Here is a 10,256-nt window from a genome sequence, read left to right on the forward strand (position 1 = left end):
TTTACTATATTGTGGGACTCTGATCGCCGTGCCACTGGCCCGATCGCCGTGAACGGCCGGCCGGCCGTTCACGGCGATCGGGCCGGTGGCACGGTGACCACCATTACTTTTTACAGTAATGGCGGTCGGTGCCGTCCTCGGACAGCACCGACCGCCATTTTTTTCCGGGTCATCGGGTCACCGATGACCCGGAAAGGTTCCGATCGCCGCTATTGGCTGATCTGAATTGATCAGCCTATAGCGGCGATCGTAAGCACGGGGGGTGTTAACCACCCCCCGTGCCGTGAAGCTAAGATGGCCTGCTATGATTTATACCTATACGCCCGTTTGCGTTAAAGCCCAGGCAACGGGGGCGTATGGGTACGCCCGATGTCGTTAAGGGGTTAAAGAGGGTAAAAAAGGGGCAATTCTAAGGGCTAATAATTTGGCATACGACATATTTCTTTAGGATTTCAATCGTCAGTTGTCTCATCTGACTGCCTCCATTCAGAATGGCCGGTGTTCCTTATGGGGATGGGAGAGATAAGCTGCAATAAGAGAGCTCTAGCTCTCTTTAAAAACAAAGGTGTCAAGCAGTGGTTTACCATCATGTGAGCGCCGGATAAGGCCTTCTAAATCTAAAGGACCTTTTACATGAGCCAGTTATCGTGCAATAAGTCCTTAAAGTGACACTGTCACCCTTTTTTGCATTATGACTGCTCTACACAGGTGTAAAGGTTAAATTTAGCAGTCTTCATACCTCATTTTCTATCATACCTCATGATGCTTGCTCCAGTAAAAAGTGATATTTTATCATCTGGGATTGGGATACCTGGGCGGGGCTTCACGGCAGAAGCGTTACATAGCCATAGGCCATGCCCCCTCAGCGGCCATTGGTGTGGGCCAATGTAGTGGGGGTGGGGCCTAGACCTTTAGGCCGACCCTTCCAATGGCTGCTGAGGGGGCAGGGCCTATTCTTTGATGACGACAAAGAGGGGCGTTGCTAAGTTGCGCTGGGGGCGTGGCTAAGTAATGCTTTGCCCGTGAAGCCTCAATTCTGCAAATCATTGCTCTGTGTAATAAAAACAGAAGAAATGATCATCTGCTGATTGTTTTCTTTCAACTTGTTGAAAAATCATTGGCCGTCTACAACACATCACTATATATTATAGTAGTGTGCGTCTGACGGCTGATGAATGTGTAAAAAATGTATAAACTTTATACATGGTGTTCTTATCTCCTCTGCCCGCAGCTGCCACAGGCTGGCCGCAGTGCTGTCCAATCTCGACCAGTAATTGACTGAGCGGCCTGTCACTCCAGAGACCAGCACAGAAGTTCAAGCGGCAGCTGCGGGAAGCGAGTAGAAGCAAGAAGAACACTGGGGAGTGTGGACATGCATGTATAAAGTTTTTATTTTAGTTAAGGCAAGGGCTGCACAGACATCTCTAACAATGTCAATGCAGCACTTGCCTGACGATTATAGAGCCATGAAATAGGCTTAGTAAGCGAGCACCAATCTTGAAATCAGCACAAGCATGATATGTCAGCTGTACTCCACGAAATTCAAGAGGGGCGCAAACAATTTTGTAGGGCCATTGCAAACCTAGGGCATGGGAAACCCTAAGTACATCCTCTAGGACACTATCCTGGAAAGATTAAATCTTTTTTTTTTTTTTTTACCAAAATGTAGCCAGTGATTGGCTGAGCTGGCAGTCACTTCAAAAACAGGTTTGGAAGTGCTGGAGGTGGCTACGGTGAGCAGGGAACACGGGTACAAGACAGGTAAGTATAAACTTTTTTTTTTTTTTTTTTTTTTTTTAATCCTAGTATCAGTCATCGGCCATACATTGCTATTGCACGTAGCAATGCATGGTCGGCAGACGGCGATTGTTAAACATGCTAAAAGACAGTCATCAGCAATTTCTTTGGCTGATCCTTGCCTGTATTACACAGAACGATATCTGCCTGAAGCGGCAGATTATTTCTCCATGTAACAGGGCCCTAAGAGCAACCTTAGGTGCAGATTACAGTATTAGCTGTAAATAATATTTACACAGGATATTCGCATAGAGGTTTATAAGCCATGAAAATAACATAAGAGCAGATATCTCTCAGGACTTTATTAAAGAGGCACCACAAATTTTTAGTGGTGGGAGTGCATAGAAAATAATAAACATCCTATTCTCACCTAACCACACTCCCCTGGGATCCTCTTATGTCATCTTTAGGTCCCTCGCTGAAAGCTCTGGACATGACTTCCAAGACGTCCCCCGGTGGAGTGTGGTTAAGTGGTGGTCGGGGGAAAGGGGTGACATTCTGGTTTTTCAGGAGACTACTCTCTGGTCTTCTCCCAGTGTTTACTGAATCAGCAAATCAGCAGCTGAGGCAGGACTCCGCTGCAGCCACTGATTGGCTGAGCAGAGACTAGTGCAGTCTGAGCTCAACCAATCAGCCTGCAGCAATGTCCCTACTCTGCTGTTGATTGGCTGAGATTTGAAAATCCAAAGCCTGGCAAACTTCAACCTCAGTGTGACGGGCTGTGGTGAAAAGAGAAGACATCGGAGGTGAGTGTGGATGTTGTACTTCACTTCCTTGCTGGAATGGTTGCAGTGTGAGATCAGTCTGGCTCCCAAAGGGTTAAGTGGGGATCTAATGCGTCCTCACTTAACCTCATCCTTTTTTTAAATTGCCACTGGCTCTAAACTAAGGGTGAAAAGCTAGGGGGAGAGAGGGCACCCCTGACGCGTGCCTCTACTTAAAGTAAAAGAATCAGACAAGCTTCCATTCACACTGATCAAGGCACACACACCCTTGTACAACAGTTTTAACATTTCAATAAAGTTCTGGCCTATTCCGAATTGTCTCATTGCTACCCATAAATACTCCCACTCCACCCTGTCAAAAGCCTTAGTCACATCTAGCGACAGGATAGAGTTAGAGTCGGGCCCTCAAGTCCCCTTCATATTCTCCCACAGTCTTCTAACATTGTGTTTAGACATTTGGCCAGGGACAAAACCGCACTGGTCTGGATGTATTATCTCCCCCAAGACACTGGCCAGTCTATTAGCTAATACCTTGGCGAAAATTTTTGTAACAACATTTATGATAGATATGGGCCGGTATGATTCTACCTCCAATTTGTCTTTCTCCTCTTTCGGAATTAGAATGATAATGGCCGCACATTGATTCTGGAAGTTACCCTGTGGTCATTGAGTGATTTAGGACCTGCTGCAAAGCTGGAAGCAACACCTCTCTATGTTCTTTATAAATAGCCACCGGGAGCCTGTCACCACCCGGGGCCAATGAACCCTTTAATGCATCCAGTGCTGAACTAAGCTCCTGCAAAGTAATGGGAGAATCCAACATTATTTTATGTTCAGGGCCAATACACGGAACCTCAATGCTCTGAAAAAACTGAGCCACCTCCTCCTCAATTGTAGGTAACCTCAGACATATATAGCCTAGCAAAACATTCCCTGAAGACACCACTAATTATGGCATCTTGGCTTGGTATCTGGCCGTTTTCCAATCTAATTAGAGTGCTTGAAAACCACTATATTGTAATCCGTATTCTTCCGTTTCTTCTTCTTCCAGCCATTTTTCTGCGCGTAAAACAGCCCGAGCCGTTTTGCGCACAGACTCAGTTCAAACTGCGTTTCGAAGCCCTCGGCGGTGTGAGGTGTGCTATCTATTTTTCGTTTCGATCGAATTTTTCGTTTTTAAGAAATTTACGTTTAAAGACCCCTAATTTCCCATAGAAAATAATGGCCCATTTCAAATAATGGCCACACTCTAACCGCTAACAGCCAATCACAGCACATATGCAAATAGCTGCAAATAGCAGCCAATAGGAATTCTAAGGTCTTGTCAGGCAATGTATCACAACATCCACAGTAACATGTCCACTATTGGCCAATAAAAGATGTAATATATGGAAGGTCCTTAACCATTTTGTCTCACTGACATGAGTAAGATTGTCATGGTAACCGAGCAATGATCTTTACCATTATAAGTAGCAGAGTTCAGTCAGTAAAATAGCAGAGCTGGGGCAGCCATGTGGGAACGGTACCCAAGCCACTCTTAAAGGGATGGTACCCAAGCCACTCTTAAAGGGACGGTACCCAAGCCGCTCTTAAAGAGACGTACCCAAGCCGCTCTTAAAGGGGCGGTACCCTAGCAGCTCTTAAAGGGACGGTACTCAAGCCGCTCTTAAAGGGACAGTACCCAAGCTGTTCTTAAAGAGACGGTACCCAAGTTGCTGTGTAAGGGGAATTACATAAGTCGCTCTTACAGGGACAGTACCCAAGCCACTCTTAAAGGGATGGTAACCAAGCCGCTCTTAAAGGGATGGTGCCCAAACCGCTCTTAAAGGAACAGTACCCAAGTCGCTTTTAAAGGGACTGTATCCAAGTTGCCCTTAAAGGGACGGTAACCAAGTCGCTCTTAAAGGGACCTAAATGGGTCCCTTTAAGAGCAACCTGGGTCCCTTTAAGAGCGACCCGGGTCCCTTTAAGAGCGACCTGGGTCCCTTTAAGAGCGAAATGGGTCCCTTTAAGAGCGACCTTGGTCCCTTTAAGAGCAACCTGGGTCCCTTTAATGCCTTAGCGATCCATGACGTATCTGATACGTCATGGTGCCGCGGGGGTGTTCAGAGCGCTGATCCCGGCTGACATGTGCAACCGGGCAGTGCCTCTATTAACCGCGATCGGAGATCCGTTCTTCTGCCCATGTCGGGCCTCAGCGTCGGAATGACACTGATCCCGGCTCGGCAATAGATTGCTATGGCCTGCAGCAGGCCATAGCAATCTATGACAGATCTGATGGATCTTTGCTGTGTATATACACAGCATTGATCCCTATGAGAGATCAGTGCTGTTTATATACAAGTCCCCCAGGGGGACTTCTAGTTAAAGTAAAAATAAAAGTAAAAATGTTTTTTTATTAATAAAAAATCCCCTCCCCCATTAAAAGTCCAAATCACCCCCCTTTTCCCATTTTATAAATATAAATAAATAAATAAACAAATAAATAAACATATTTAGTATCGCCGCGCGCGTAATCGCCCGAACTATTAATTAATCACATTCCTGATCTCGCACGGTAAACGGCGTAAGCGCAAACAAATTCCAGGGTGCAAAATTGCGCATTTTTTGACGCATCAAATCCAGAAAAAAATTAATAAAAAGTGATCAAAAAGTCATATATGCGCAATCAAGGTACCGATAGAAAGTAAACATCATGGCGCAAAAAATTACACCTCAAACAGCCCCATAGACCAAAGGATAAAAGTGCTATAAGCCTGGGAATAGAGCGATTTTAAGGAACATATATTTGTTAACAATGGTTTGAATTTTTTACAAGCCATCAGATACAAGAAAAGTTATACATGTAACATATTGTTGTAATCGTAACGACTTGAGGAACATGCATAACAAGTCAGTTTTACTATAGGGTGAACGGAGTAAATGCAAAACTCCCCGAAATCAAAACAAATTCCTTTTTTTTTTTCAATTTGACAGCGCAAATTATTTTTTTCCAGTTTCGCAGCATATGTTATCGAAAAATAATGCCTGTCATTGCAAAGTACAATTGGTTTCGCAAAAAATAAGGGCTCTGCAAGCGCTATGGCCTTTTAAACATAAAGTGGAAAAAGCAAAAGTGCAAAAACGAAAATTAGCATTGACCTTAAGGGGTTAAGAGCGAACTGGGTCCCTTTAAGAGCGAAATATGTCCCTTTAAGAGCAAAATGGGTCCCTTTAAGAGCGAACTGGGTTCCTTTAAGAGCGACCTTGGTCCCTTTAAGAGCAAAATGGGTCCTTTTAAGAGCGACCTTGGTCCCTTTAAGAGCGACCTTGGTCCCTTTAAGAGCGACCTTGGTCCCTTTAAGAGCAACCTGGGTCCCTTTAAGAGCGAACTGGGTCCCTTTAAGAGCGAAATATGTCCCTTTAAGAGCAAAACTTAATGTTAAAAAACAAGTAAATTACACTACACGGAATAAAGTTTTACACTACACATTTACATACCCCATATACCAATCCCCATATAAAAATGGCCCCAGGGTGTTTTCGGCATCAGACGCATACATTATTATTGCCTCTGACACCAAAACAGCCAGTGAGGATGAAGTGAATGGGGGGGATCCTTTTTTCCTCCATTTATCCTCATCATCCAGTGACGTGTCTGGGGGTTGCATGGGGTACGCTGCCCCCCAGACACGTCTTTTCCGCCAGTACCGTCCCAATAAGAGATGACGTTATACATGTAACATATTGTTGTAATCGTAACGACTTGATGAACATGCATAACAAGTCAGTTTTACTATAGGGTGAACGGAGTAAATGCAAAACTCCCCGAAATCAAAACAAATTCCTTTTTTTTTTCTCAATTTGACAGCGCAAATGATTTTTTTCCAGTTTCGCAGCATATGTTATGGAAAAATAATGCTTGTCATTGCAAAGTACAATTGGTTTCGCAAAAAATAAGGGCTCATGTGGGTCTCTAGGTGAAAAAATGCAAGCGCTATGGCCTTTTAAACATAAAGTGGAAAAAGCAAAAGTGCAAAAACAAAAATTAGCTTTGACCTTAAGGGGTTAAGAGCGAACTGGGTCCCTTTAAGAGCGAAATATTTCCCTTTAAGAGCAAAATGGGTCCCTTTAAGAGCGACCTGGGTCCCTTTAAGAGCGACCTGGGTTCCTTTAAGAGCGACCTTGGTCCCTTTAAGAGCAAAATGGGTCCTTTTAAAAGCGACCTTGGTCCCTTTAAGAGCGACCTTGGTCCCTTTAAGAGCGACCTTGGTCCCTTTAAGAGCGACCTTGGTCCCTTTAAGAGCGAAATGGGTCCCTTTAAGAGCAACCTGGGTCTCTTTAAGAGCGACCTTGGTCCCTTTAAGAGCAACCTGGGTCCCTTTAAGAGCAACCTGGGTCCCTTTAAGAGCGAACTGGGTCCCTTTAAGAGCGAAATATGTCCCTTTAAGAGCAAAACTTAATGTTAAAAAACATGTAAATTACAATACACGGAATAAAGTTTTACACTACACATTTACATACCCCATATACCAATCCCCATATAAAAATGGCCCCAGGGTGTTTTCGGCATCAGACGCATACGTTATTATTGCCTCTGACACCAAAACAGCCAGTCAGGATGAATGGGGGGGATCCTTTTTTCCTCCATTTATCCTCATCATCCAGTGACGTGTCTGGGGGTTGCATGGGGTACGCTGCCCCCCAGACACGTCTTTTCCGCCAGTACCGTCCCAATAAGAGATGACGGTGTGGCGTGAAATTCTACAAACTCTGTGAGAGTACCTCAGGGTACACTTACAGATTTAGGGTACGTGCACACTGCGGAATGGCGAAGGATAACCCTTTGTGCATTCCTCAGCTGGCACCCGCCGGTGGACTGATGCGGGCGTGCACGTCTCCGCACATGTCATAGACTCCATTCTATGCACGGGCAGATTCCATCGTCCATCCAAAGAATGAACACGTTTTTTTCCAGTGTGACACCTGTCCTGATCACCCCGGCCTCTGCATACTGGATCGCTTCAAGGCATACCACACGTCATTGGAGATCTACATTTTCTAAATTCCTTCCCTTATTCCTATTTCAGGGGTCATGTTGGTCCAGGGATTATTTTGATTGCTATTATGGAGTCAGGAATGAAATTTTTCCCTGTGATGAAGCTATTGTCGTCTGCCTTACAAGGGTTTTTTGCCTTCCTCTGGATCAACACAGGTTGAATTTGATGGACACCTGTCCTTTTCAACCTTATAAACTAATAATTGGCCTAATACCCCCAAATAGGCATGGCCGTCATTCCCATTAGAGACTTGCCATAATGCAATTACAAAGCTCCTGTGCGGCCAGGAAAGTAGAAACCCCCCACAAGTGACCCCATTCTAGAAAACTACACCCCATAAGGAATCAAACAAGGGGGGCAGCCGGGATATGGGCCCCTGGTGACGGATACATTTGTGCCATGAAAATGAAAAAAAAAAGGGATTTTTTATTTTCACACCACATGTCCTACATATGTGCCAGTCACCAGTGGGATCCATATGCTGACTGCACCCCTTGTTAGATTACTTGAGGGGTGTAGTTTCCAGAATGGGGTCACTTGTGGGGGGTTTCTACTGTCCTGGCAGCACAGGAGCTTTGTAATTGCGACATGGCCTCCATCCTCCATTTCAGCCTCTAAATGGCGCTCTGTCCGTTTGGTGGCTTGCCCTGTGCCCATATGGCACATTATGTCCACATGTAGGGTATTTTCGTACTCAGGGGAAATTACCCTACACGTTTTGCGTTCATTTCCTTTTTTAACCCCTTGTGGAAAGGGAAAAAATCAAGGCTAGACCAACAGAGTAAAAAAAAAATTTATTTTTATACTAAATCATTGATCTTGTCTTGATTCTTTCATTCTTAACAAGGAGTTAAAAGATTAAAAAAAAAAAAAAACACAAAATGTGTAGAGCAATTTCCCCTGAGTACGGAAATACCCCACATGTAGACTTAAGGCGACATGCGGGTGCAGGGTAAGCCTCCAAAGGGAAGGAGAGCCATTTGGCTTTTGGAGGCTGGATTTGGCTGGAATGGATTTCGAGGGCCATGTTGCAATTAAAAGGCCCCTGTGTTGCCAAGACAGTTGAAACCCCCCACAAGTGACCCCATTATGGAAACTACACCCCTCAAGGAATGTAACAAGGGGTGTAGTGAGCATATGGACCCCACTGGTGACAAGCTAAAATGTGAAACAATGTGGCGTGAAAATGAAATATTAAATTTTTTACACTATAATGTTTGTCTAGCCTTGAATTTTTCATTTTCACAAGGGGTTAAAAGATAAAAAACACACAAAATGTGTAGCGCAATATTCCCCCGAGTCCTTAAATACCCCACATGTAGACATAAAGCGCCATGTGGGCGCAGGGCAAGCCTCCGAAGGGAAGGAGTGCCATTTGGATTTTGGAGGCTGGATTTGGCTAGAATGGATGATGAACGCCATGTCGCATTTACAGAGCCCTCGTGCTGCCAAAACACTGGAAACCCCCAAAAGTGACCCCATTCTGGAAACTACACCCCTCAAGGAATCTAACAAGGGATGCAATGAGGATATGGATGAAAAATGAAAATTTTCCCTTTCACGTCACATTGTTCCACATTTGTGCCCGTCACCAGTGGGGTCCATTTGCTCACTGCACCCCTTGTTAGATTCCTTGAGGGGTGTAGTTTCCAGAATGGGGTCACTTGTGGGGGGTTTCCAGTGTTTTGGCAGCACAAGGGCTCTGTAAATGCGACATGACCCTTGAAATTTATTCCAGTAAAATCCAGCTTGCAAAGGTCAATTGGCGCTCCTTCCCTTTGGAGGCTCGTCCTGCGCCAACTTGGTACTTTATGTCCACATGTGGGGTATTTCGTACTCGGGAGAAACTGCGCTACACGTTTTTTGGGTTTTTATTCCTTTTATCCCTTTGTGAAAATGAAAAATTGAAGGCTAGAACGTTTTAGTGTAAAAAATAAATTTCTTTTTTCACGCCACATTGTTCTGAAAATCTGTGAAGCACCTGTGGGGTCCAAATGCTCACCGCACCCCTTGTTACATTCCTTGAGGGGTGTAGTTTTCTAAATGGTGTCCCTTTAGGTGTATTTTTTATGTTTTGGCACCCCAGAGCCTCTGCCAACCTGAAGTGGTACAGTCAAAAATTACCAAATATAATGGAGGCGTAGAAATTCATTAGGCGCTCCTTTATATCTAAGGCTTGTGGTTACGTCAAATAGCGCAATAGGGCCACATATGGGGTATTTCTATAAACTGCAGAAACGGGAAATCAATATTGGGGTGCATTTTTCTGGTAATAGGTTTATCATTATGAAAGATATTGGATTACACTAAAATCTCTGCACAGAAAATTAAAATTTTCTAATTTCTTACACACTTACCGTGCTGGAGGACAATAACCCCCATCCTGGACTGATAAACAGGGCTCCAGTGGTGTGGAGGAACGGAGTGATCCTTCTGGTGTGTGGCGTCATCACGTCTTGAGCATGTTGCATTGGTGTAGAGATACGGTATTCCTGAAAGCTTGGAGTAGTGTAGTGGTACGTGAAAAGTCACTAGTAGAAGTTCTGGTGCATTTCAAAAGGGAATTTTTGTAAGTAAGAGACATTAGCAAGGTTATAGCCACTGTATATATATGATATGAAACAGTTTGTGTATAAAAAATCTAGTTTTAATTAAAATTCGAGCTAAAAACGAGAAAGAGTCATATATTAGAGCG

The 10,256-nt window shown here is 44.3% G+C and overlaps 1 protein-coding gene across 7 annotated transcripts in view; it reads right to left on the bottom strand.

Annotated features, from left to right (window-relative positions):
• Window positions 1-10,256, bottom strand: part of PIP5K1C (phosphatidylinositol-4-phosphate 5-kinase type 1 gamma) — a 593,211-nt gene that overhangs the window by 23,971 nt on the left and 558,984 nt on the right. The window lies entirely within an intron of this gene.

Source organism: Dendropsophus ebraccatus, chromosome 3 (genome assembly GCF_027789765.1).
Source record: "Dendropsophus ebraccatus isolate aDenEbr1 chromosome 3, aDenEbr1.pat, whole genome shotgun sequence".
NCBI classification, from domain to species: domain Eukaryota; kingdom Metazoa; phylum Chordata; class Amphibia; order Anura; family Hylidae; genus Dendropsophus; species Dendropsophus ebraccatus.